Genomic DNA, 11,122 nt, shown 5'->3' with positions numbered 1-11,122 from the left:
CAGCCCTGGGGAGGGGCAGGGAGGGACAGAGGAGGGCCCTCCCACACAGGGCAGGCAGAGCACCAGCCGGGTGACAGCGGGGCTGAGGAAGGGGGAGGGGCAGGCGTGGTTTCCAAGCCCCCAGCGCCCACCTCCACGTGTTCTCCCCCCTTCTACTACGGCCACCAAGGGCACCGGCTGTGGCGTTTCAGGGACTCCGTTTGCCCGGCTGTACAATGGGAACAAGAAGACCTAGCCCCTGGGGACAGGAGATGAGGGACCCGTGAGGGGAAAGGCCAGTCCCCAAGGGCTCCCTACTCCGTGGGTGTGTTTCAAGAGCATTTTTGCAATAACCACATCTGAGCAGCGGCAGGCAGATTAGACGCTGGTGGGGATCTGGGACGACTGGATGGGGGTGAAGTGGGGTGTGGCTAAACCGGAACAGCAGCAGAAACCCTTGTGGTGATGGAAATGCTCTGTGTCCCGGAACCGAGGCCAGAGCGCAGAGAACCGAGTGCACACGCTGAAGATGGAAGTAGGACAGGAAGCCTGAGCAAGCCGGCTGGGCCGCGTCATACCCCTGCCCCAGCAGTGACACTGCCCTGCGGTTTTGCTAGAACGTTCTGTCCGGAGCAACTGGGGCAGGGTACCTGGGATCTCTGGGTTTTCGTTCTTACCACTGTGGGTCAACCTACAATTCACGCAATAAAAATTTCGATTAGAAAATGTCATCTTTGGGGCTCCTGGGTGGCTCAGTCGGTTAAGTCTGACTTCAGCTCAGGTCACGATCTCATGGTTTGTGGGTTCGAGCTCCATGTTGGGCTCTGTGCTGATGGCTCAGAGCCTGGACCCTGCTTCTGATTCTGCCTCCCTCTCTATATATAAAGAAAGAAAGAGAGAAAGAGAGAAAGAGGAAAGGAAAGGACAGGACAGGAAAGGAAAGGAAGGAAAAGAAAAAGAAAAAAATGTCATCTGCTTCTGCCCTGGAAAGGGTTAAGAGAGTTGTGTGGGATTCTGCCCATCGGGGCGTCCAGACCACGGGCCAGGGACCGGGGGGCGCTTGCCGGGCACCTGGAGTCTTCCCCACTGAATTGTCCTTTCTGTCTTGCGGTGAGCATCCCCATCTTTGTTCCAGAACACTCCTCTCCTCTCCCACCTTCCCGTAGACAGGAAGTCAGTGCGACCCCATAAGACTGGAAGGGGCTCGGGAGGAAAACAAGGGAAGCCTTTGCCATCAGTGTCCTGTCTGCACGGCGTGGGGGAAGCCGGCCATCCGCGGAGGCTCTCGGTCAGGATGCTGGAACAGTGAGCCCACCCCCACCCCGCGGCCTCCTGCCTCTGGGCGGGTTCAGAGCAGTGCCAGGCGTGCCCAAGGGCAGACAAGTGGGTCCCAGACCCGCCACGTTCTGCCTCACGTGTGACTCTAGACAATCCCTATCCTCTCTTTCATGCTTGAATTCCTCACTTGAAACACAAAGGAATTGGACTAGATTATCCTTTTTTTTAATTATTTTGAGAGAGAGAGCACAGGCGGGGGGTGGGGGGGCAGAGAGGATCCCAAGCAGGCTGTGTTATCAGTGCAGAGCCTGACATGGGGCTTGAACCCACAAACTGTGAGATCATGATCTGAACCGAAATCAAGAGTCAGACGCCCAACTGACTGAGCCACCAAGACACCCCTGGACTAGATTATCCTTACGGATGGGACTGGCCCCTATGTTGCTGGCCAAAGACGACTTTCTTTCACATCCCATGAGACTGGACATGAAGAGCTCTGCCCGGGCCTTCCCTGCACGTGACCTTGGGCCTTCCCGGCCTTGCAGCATCAATCCAGTGAGAGGGTTACACAGCTCAGATCAGTAAGTCATTCAACAAACATCCATTGAGTCCTCTGGCACAGACACTAGGGAAACACGGCGAGAAAAAGACACTATTTGCCTTCCTGGAACTTGCAATCTAAGGAGGAAAGATTCCCACAAGTACATGGAAAATTGCAGTTTGTGAGATTATGGATAGGTTATGAGAGTATGCAGATTTTAAGATCATGCCCAGAAGGACGAGGTACAGCCAGGAGTGTGTGCTTCAAGGCCATAGTGAGGGATTCCCTGAGGACTGATAATTAAGCTGAGGGTCGGAGGGGGAAATTCACTCTAATCCAAGGGGGAGGCCATGGGTGGTGGCCCCACAGGGGGCAGCAAGACCTGGGGGCCTGCGCAGACCGACCACGGGCTGTGAGAGGTCAGAGGCCACGCCTGCCCCAGGAGAACAGGGGCAGTGGGGAGGCGAGCCTGGGGGGCCGGCGGGCCAGGCTCAGGAGCCTGATCCTCCGAGACGCATTAAGCAGGGGGGGTCACCAGATTGGAGATGTGTTTTGAAAATCTCCTCCTGTTTACCAAGAGGAGATAAACATGGGTTACCATGGTTGCCCCGAATGATTCTTACCGTGTTGTTACTTAAACACGTAAGAACGAAAAACGAGGCATAAATTCCTTGTAGCTCTTAAACAGCCATAAGACCAAGACGAGTTGATCAATCGAATACAAAATCAATTCAAATCAGATTAATTTTATGAGACGTATCCCGTCTTTTGTTTGAAAGCTTGTCACCAGCCACGGTTCAAACATGGCCCGACCACTGTGGCTTTGAGTTTGTGGGGCAGACAAGACTGGCCTTTGAAATCAATAATAGGCAGTCAACTCAAGAAAAAAAATGGGGGCGGGGGGACACTTGAATTAAAGCACCTGACAAGGGAATATCCAAATGACCCGCAAATGCCCGACAAGGTGCTCAGCGTCATGATTCCTCACGGGAAACACAAATTAGGACCACAGTGGCCTACCAGTTCAGAGCCCAGCACGGCCAAAGCGAAGACGGCTGACAGAATTGAGTGTTGGCGGACTCGGGGAGCACCTGGAACTCCTTACAGCCAACGGAAATGTGAAGTGGCAAAGCCATCTTGGGAAGCCTGGGCTGGGTCTGCTCAAACCACACAGGCCCTGTTCTCGGACCCACCACTTCCGCCCCTGGGCAGAGACCCAACAGAAGTGATTCCGTGACTTCACCCAAGGACATGACTCGGAAAATTCTCAGTGACACTACTGGTCATCGCCATAAATGGAATGAATTCAGGGGTGCCTGGGTGGCCCAGTCGGTTGAGCGTCCATCTTCTGCTCAGGTCATGATCAGGTTCGTGGATTTAAGCCCTGCATCAGGCTCTGTGCTGATGGCTCAGAGCCTGGAGCCTGCTTTGGATTCTGTGTCTGCCTCTCTCTCTGCCCCTCCCCTACTCACACTCTGTTTTCCTCTTTCTCTCTCAAAAAAAGTAAATAAACATTAAAAAAAAAAAAAGGGAATGAATCCAACCGTCTTGCAGCTGTAGACAAGGCAGGATACATGAATTGTAGACTGTCCGTACGATGATAACCAGCCCACATTCAAGACGGACCCTCTACAGTCATCCACAACAAGACAGCTGAAGCTCCCAGACACCATGTGCAAAAGAAGTGTTTCATAGAAACCACAAAAACAGGTACAAATGGTCTGTGGCGGTGTTAGCCATCGGGGTAAACACAGATTACCCTCGTGGGGAGGAAGGGTATCAACCGGGGATTTGGAGAAGGGGGAGACTCATGGACTGGCCATGGGGAAGGTGCTAGAAACTGCACTCTGGTTCTCAAGGCTCTGAATTCAGGTCCCCTGGGCCCCCTTTCCTTGCCCACAAAGACCACCAAGGAGCAAGCGGTAACCAAGACCCACCTTGGCTGACAAAGCCTGAGGCACCTCGTCCTGCTCCAGCCCCACGACACTGCCTTGCTCTTAGGCACCACGGCCTGTTAACCAAAGGGGGCCCTGGCTTGGCCGGCGAGAGCTGGGGGACAACAGGGGCTGGCCTTACAGGCCAGACAGTGGGAGCTCCTCCAGTGATGGGGCGCCGGACACTGGTAGGCAGACTCCTGGCCCCAGTGTCCAGGGGAGGAGTGGGCACTGGGCAGCGTGAGGCAGACACACGGGCACAAGCTCGGACCCCAGCCCTTTGATGCTCTATTTGTTTGTGCCTTCACCTCCCCTCCCCTGCCGCTTTGGAGCTGGGAAAGGAGGAAGGCCGTTCCCTGCTCCCGAACAGGGACAAACAACTCACACGCAGCTGCCAGTGAGAAGGGCCTGTCCGTGTGAAGCTGGTGCGCCACAAAGGCCAGGTGGGCAGATGCTCAGCAGGGCAGGACGCTGTGCAGTGGGGCCTCCCCACAGGAAGCTCGAGGACAGGCTTCCAGAAAAGTGGGATTGTAAACCAAGAGTTCGGAGCTTTTGCTTAAGAAGCACCCATTGTGGGGGCACCTGGGTGGCTCAGTCAGTTGAGCATCTGGCTTCGGCTCAGGTCATGATCTCACAGTTCATGAGTTCGAGCCCCGCATCAGGCTCTGTGCTGACAGCTAGCTCAGAGCCTGGAGCCTGCTTTGGATTCTGTGTCTCCCTCTCTCTCTGCCCCTCCTCTGCTGACGCTGTCTCTCTCTGTCTCTCAAAAATAAATATATTTTTAAAAAACATTAAAAAAAAGAAGCACCGATTGTGGGCCAGGCACTGGGCTCGGGGCATTGACACACACACAGCTTCATTTAATTGTCCCACGTGCAGATCCAGAACTCAGACACGACTATTTTTAAAATCGAGTCTGACAGTATCTGCCTCTCAGTTGGAGTGCCTAGTACTTTTACGTTAAATGTGCTTCTTGGTGTGCAAGGTGGGTTTATGCCTATCATCTTGTGATTTGTTACCTGTTGGTCTTCTCTGTGCCTCCTTTGCTGTCTTCCGCTGGACTAAGGAAGTATTTGTAAATATTCCCTTCTGTCTCATCTGTTGACTTCTTAGCCATCGCTCTTTATACCTCTGGTTGCTCTAGGAGGGGTTACACTATGTGTTCTCAATCACAGTTTCCCTTTCAGTAATAAAATACTACTTCATGTGTTCTGTAAGAACTTGACCAAAGCAGAATTTTATTTTTTCCTCTCCTGTCTTCTGTATTATTGTGGTCATTTATTTCACTTTTATGTATTGTGAATCCCAGAATGCACTGGTATTTTTGCTTTAAGGAGCCTGTCATTTTGAAGGAAGTTCAGAAAAGAAAAATTGTCTTCCATGTCCACTCACGTCTTTACCATCACCAGCGTTATTTTCCCCCCTGCAAGTGTGAAATTCGATCTGGTAAGAAATTTTCCTTAGACCTAAAAACCTTTCTTTAGCATTTCTTATCATACGGATCTTTACTCTGCCTTTTTTTTTTTTTGAGAGAAAGAGGGCAGCGGGGTGATAGAGGGTGGGCAGAGGAAGAGAGACTGGGAATCTTAAGCAGGGCTCTCACCCAATGCGGAACTGATCTCACAACCGTGAGATCATGAACTGAACTGAAATTAAGAGCTGGACGCTCAACCAGTTGAGCCACCCAGGCGCCCCATCTGCTTTTATTTATTCAAGAATTAAAAAAAAAAACTTTTTCCATTTGGGAAGATATTTGACTGATAACATTCTAAATTCAAGGATTTTTTTTTCCTTTTGTCGTTAAGGTATTGTTCCATTGTCTTCTGACTTGCATTGTTTTTGTGAGAAGTCTGTTGTCTTTCACGTCATTGTTCTTCTGTGCGTAATTGTCTTGGGTTTTTTGGGTTGTTTTTTTATGTTGTTGCTTTTTTTTGGTCAGCTGCCTCCCAGATTCTCTCTTGACTGTTAGTTTTCAGCCATCTGACCATGATACGCCGAACTATGGTCTTCTTTGTATTTATGATTGAGGCTTACTGAACTTCCTTGATTGTATTTTCTTTTTTTTTTTAATGTTTTTATTTATTTTGGATACACAGAGAGACAGAGCATGAGAGGGGGAGGGGCAGAGAGAGAAGGAGACACAGAACCGGAAGCAGGCTCCAGGCTCTGAGCTAGCTGTCAGCACAGAGCCTGACATGGGGCTTGAACCCACAAACGTGAGATCCGACCTGAGCCGAAGCCGGAGGCTTAACTGACTGAGCCACCCAGGTGCCCCGTTGATTGTATTTTCAAAATTAGAACATTCTCCACTAATATTTCCTTTTTTTCTGGCCTATTATCTCTCTTTCCTCCTCTGGGACTCCAATCAAATGCGTGTTAAGCCTGCTTGATCCTGGGGCGCCTGGGTGGCTCAGTTAATTAGGTATCCAACTTTGGCTCAGGTCTTGATCTCATGGTTTGTGGGTTTGAGCCCCGCATCAGGCTCTGTGCTGACAGCTTAGAGCTGGAGCCTGCTTTGGATTCTGTGTCTCCCTCTCTCTCTTCCCCTCCCCATCTCATGCTCTGTCTCTCTCTGTCTCAAAAATTAATAAAACATTAAAAACAAAAACAAAATAAAATAATAAAATATTTTAATGGGGCACTAAGTGACTCAGTCAGTTGAGTGTCTGACTTCGGCTAAGGTCATGATGATCTCACAGTTCATGGCTCAAGCCCCACATCAGGCTTTGTGCTGACAGTACAGAGCCTGCTTCAGTTCTCTGTCTCTCTGTCTCTCCTCTCTCTCTGCCCCTTCCCCCTCATGGTGTCCTTCTCTCTCTCTCTCAAAATAAATACTATAAAACATTTTAAATAAACAATAAAGGGGCACTTGAGTGGCTCAGTTGTTTGAGCATCTGACTTTGGCTCAGGTCATGATGTCGCTTCATGGGTTCGTGCCCCGCATTGAGCTCCATGTTGACAGCTTAGAGTCTGGAACCTGCTTCAGATTCTCTGTCTTTCTCTGTCTCTGTCTCTGTCTCTCTCTCTCTCTCTGCCCCTCCCCTGCTCATGATCTGTCTCTCAAAATATAAACTTTAAAAAAAAACATTAAAACAGGGTGGCCTGGGTGGCTCAGTCAGTTAAACTTCCGACTTTGGCTTAGGTCATGATCTCATGGTTTCTGAGTTTGAACCCCACTTTGGGCTCTATGCTGACAGCTCAGAATCTGGAGCCTCCTTCAGAGTCTGTGTCTCCCTCTCTCTCTGCTCCTCTCATGCTCATGATCTGTCCCTCTCTGTCTCTCAATAATAAATTAAAAATGTTAAGAAAAATTTTTTAAAACATCAGAACAATTTTTAATAAAAAATAAAGCAAAATCTTTAAAAATCTTGTCTGTGTCAAATTTTTCTGCCTCATCCCATATCTAGTAATTTTTAATTTTATGCTGGACATTATGTGATACAATGTAGCAATTCTGGATTATGTTATCTTCCTCTGCAGAATTTTGCACATCATTGTATTACGTTGTTGGCCCTTACCCTTGGTCTTGTGGAGGCTTGGTGTTCGACTTTGTTAGGATAGGTTTGCTTCTCAGTAATGGTCTCCCAGAATCTCCTTGAATAACCAGGTGTGTTTAACAGACCACTCTACTTGGTGAAACTTGAACTAGGAAATCTGTTTCACCAATGCCAAGCAGCTGCAGAAATCTCTGCTCAGCATTTTCAGTCTCCCATTTGTGTTTCCCCCTTGGAGTCAGGACCCATGCCAGAGTCAGCCAAGGATTTGTGGGGAGGGGTGGTTCCTTCCTCTGTGTTTCTCTTTTCTGGGATTTCTCTCTCCCAATTCCCAGCCTCTCTAGAGGCCCTAAACTCTAATTTCCTACTGTTCAGCTAATAAGGTTTCCGCTTTCTGCTTGTGTTCTATTCCGCTAAGCACTACAGAAACTAGAGAATGCCTTCCAGAAAAGCCAGATAAATGTGTCTCTCATCAGGATGGTTTCCGTATTTCAAGGGACATGTCTCCTCCAGTCTCTGCCTGGTTTGAGTCACCCTCTTGTAGTTCCAGACAAATCTGTTTTATATATTGGTCCAGATTTTGTAACAATCACTAGCAAAAGGTTAATCTGATCAAAGCCACTCCTCCACGACCAGCAAGTCTGTGCTTCATAAATCACCACATTATGGTGCCTAAGACTCAGAAGTTAGTGCTCATGTTAGGTCTCGTTTTAGACTTGACATTGGAAGTGATACGGTTTCGTGGGCAGTGCAGGCCCTTTCACTGTGGTCTGGAGCCAGCTACCCCTGATGGTGAGCCTCGAGCCTGATCCTTTGTTGAAAACACCCTTTATCTCATTGAGTTTCAGTGGCCTCACTTGTATCACAAGAACACCCCCTCTGTCTTGCAGGATGAAGAATGGAAACAACCGGAGTAAAAGCCCAGCACCATGCCTGCACATGATAAAGTACTCCATCAATGGGAACATTATCAGCAGTGAGTTACACGATCCTCTTCTAAGTAAGTTCCCCAAATGACGGGACAGTCAGCTAGATCCAGTATTGACCTTGAGTACGTTCCCACCCTATTCCATCGATACATTTTAAAATACAAGCTGAGGTCCACAGGTTTGGTCTGCACAGTCATGTGCACCTGCCAGGTGTAGGGAGGGGCCCGTGCCCTCTGGGATGGCCTGACGCACGCTGTCTGCACCGTAGAAAGTCGCCAGTAAGGGCAGCAGCGAGGATTCCTGCTAGCTCATGTCTGAGCTAAGTCAGGTCCCGATTAAATGGGGTGTGTTGGGCTGGGTGACACTCACTCACGAGGCTTAAACAGCAACCCAAATAGGCAGAAATCGAAATACTTGGTATTTAAGGGAAGGTGTCGTCCGATGAAGCAAGGCCACTGAACACAGAAGCCCAAATACCTTGGCAGCGGGGCCCACGGCTTTCAGGCAGGGCTGTGGGACACGGGCTGCATTTTGAATCAGTCGTGTGGCTTGGGCAAGTCCCTGCCCCTCTCTGAACGTCCTTCCACTAAGAGATGACCTCGAAAGTCCCTCTCAACAGGGGATCAGACCCCTAATCATGGACTTCCCCCCAGCATGGCAAGTGACACTGGGCACCTCCCTTTAAAAGAACAAAACGAGGGGCACCGGGTGGCTCCATTGCTTGGACGGCCGACTTCACTCAGGTCGTGATCTCACAGATTGTGGTTTCGAGCCCTGCATCGAGCCCTGGGCTGACAGCTCCAAATCTGAAGCCTGCTTCGGATTCTGTGTCTCCCTCTCTCTCTGCCCCTCCCCTGCTCACATTCTGTCTCTCTCTCAAAAATAAATAAACATTAAAAATTAAAAACAAAATAAAATAAACTAAATAAAAAACAAAACGCTCTCTGCCTCAGTTTCCCTATATGGCACCGACGGTACACATGCCTAACCCTCTTCTCTTCACCAGGTGGTTATGGGACCCTTCAAAATAAAGTACTCTGAAGTCCAGAATAAAAAGCATATATTCCATCAAAATCTACCGCTTGGCATCAGGCTGGGCAAACTCACCAGTCTTTATAAGGGTAAGTAGGGGAAATGGAACCCATGCCCCTTGGGGGAAAATGAGAGCTTTCAAAGAGAGACAAATAACTTGCAATTTAAATGCATAAGAGACCAGGCTGTGCCACCATGTATGCAGATTGATGCAAATGATATGCAAATAGCCCAGAGTCAGCCTGGGTTTGCCAATGTCCTCTGCCAAGCAGCCAGTTATGGGGTTTGGCCAGGACCCGTCTGTGCCAGCCACTCACATCTGGGGCCCAGAGGCCTTGGGGTGAATGTTTGGTTGCACCCCCTCCAGAAGGCTTTCCAAGACCTAGCAGGACGCCGCCCTCCCTCCTCTCCTGGGGCTTGGAGCCTGCCTCCAGATTCGCTGCAAGGGGGACCCCTTCTCTCCCTTTAGATTGTGAGATCATGAGTGCAGGGGCTCCCTCTCGCTCACCGCCGCACCACAGAGCCTGGCACCAAGCGGGCACGCAGGGTCTGCAGGATGAGGGAATGCAGGAAGGCAGGATGGGATGCGGGGGGGGACGGTTAATTTCTAAGTCTTCCTCGACCCCAGAAGAGGCTGAGCCCTTCTCAGAGGCCTTGAGTGCTGGTCACCCGAGGATTCAGAATCAGTACTTTGTTACCAAGGACGATGAAAGGATTGAAGCTTGTGATTTACCTAATTCGTGATTTGGAAAAGGTAGCCCGAGGTTGATATAATGGCATCCTTATCCCTCTCGTTCATTCTGTCGTCCTTTCTGGGGGTGGGCCAGGCCTCACCAGGAGATGCCACACAAGAAGGATGCCGTGCAAGAAGCTGTTGAATGAACGAGCGCATGACTAACAAACCAGCAAGTGTTCAGCTAGCTTTCCAGAAACTGCCCACGAGCCGTAGCCCTTCCTGCCTACGCACAGCCCTTACACTCAGCTGCCGATCTTTATCTATTGATGTAACAATTATGAACTCTCTTTGGTGCAATGAGGTGGACAGTCCCGACTCGTGCTAATGAGGGTGCCACCTCACACGAGTGCTGTCTCCTGAAGTCGCTAGCATAGCTCAAAAGTGCAGGAGAGTAAGCCCCGCCCCCCCTTCTTCAGTGGAGGACAGGAGCCAGGGGACAGATGTGCCCACCTCCCGTCTTCGGGGTGACAATTCTGGGAGGCATTCTGTTCGCTTCCAGAGTTCCTGGTTGAATAAGTCCCTCCTTTGCCTACGGCAGGGCAGGATACCCAGGTGGTTCTTCCTCGGACCTCTGCTTCCCTGCCTCCTGGGGTCACTCAGCTCACGCTCTGCTTTCAAGGGACCCCAAATTAAGACGGGGTCGGTTCCCGAAGTCTTCGTGAACCCATGAATGTGCATCTCAGGAAAAGGACAGACATCTGAAGGTGGAGGATGATGGAGAAAACAGTTCCCGGCCTAAGTGAACTATTTCATTTATAAGCCAGTGCCAAGCGGTGTTGAATGAGCGCTCATTCATTCATTCGTTCAGCGCAGAATTCTTGGCCTCCGGCTCGGGGGCGGGCACAGCAGGCGAGGCCCCGCCCCTGCGCGGCTAACAGCCTATAGAAATAGGAGTGACGTCACAAACGCAACCCCCAAAGATAATTTAAATTTTCTGGCCGCTTCATTAAATCCAAGTAAAAAGAAACTGGTGGAATTCATTCTAATACTATTTGTATTTAACCTAGCATATCCACAATATTATGATTTTGACATGTCACAAATATTACAATTATTACCGGGATATATATTTTCCCCCGTACTTCAAAGTCTGAAATCTGGCTCGTGCTTCACACTTCCAGCACATCCACATTCAGACTGGCCACATTTCAAGGACTCGCTTGGCGGCTAGGGCAGCCTGAGCCCCTGCCTCCTGTGAC

General features: G+C 49.9%; 1 long non-coding RNA gene across 1 annotated transcript; it reads right to left on the bottom strand.

Annotated features, from left to right (window-relative positions):
- Positions 1 to 4,986: 4,986 nt before the first annotated feature.
- Positions 4,987 to 10,776, bottom strand: LOC115276519. Its single transcript, XR_003901977.1, has 3 exons — positions 10,374 to 10,776; positions 9,921 to 10,058; positions 4,987 to 5,155 (listed from the first exon to the last, which is right to left on the bottom strand). It is a non-coding gene; the product is annotated as an uncharacterized LOC115276519 (long non-coding RNA).
- Between the last annotated feature and the right edge of the window lie 346 nt (positions 10,777 to 11,122).

The sequence above is a fragment of the Suricata suricatta genome, chromosome 13 (assembly GCF_006229205.1).
Source record: "Suricata suricatta isolate VVHF042 chromosome 13, meerkat_22Aug2017_6uvM2_HiC, whole genome shotgun sequence".
NCBI lineage: Eukaryota > Metazoa > Chordata > Mammalia > Carnivora > Herpestidae > Suricata > Suricata suricatta.
This window is presented reverse-complemented; position numbering and strand designations above follow the sequence as displayed.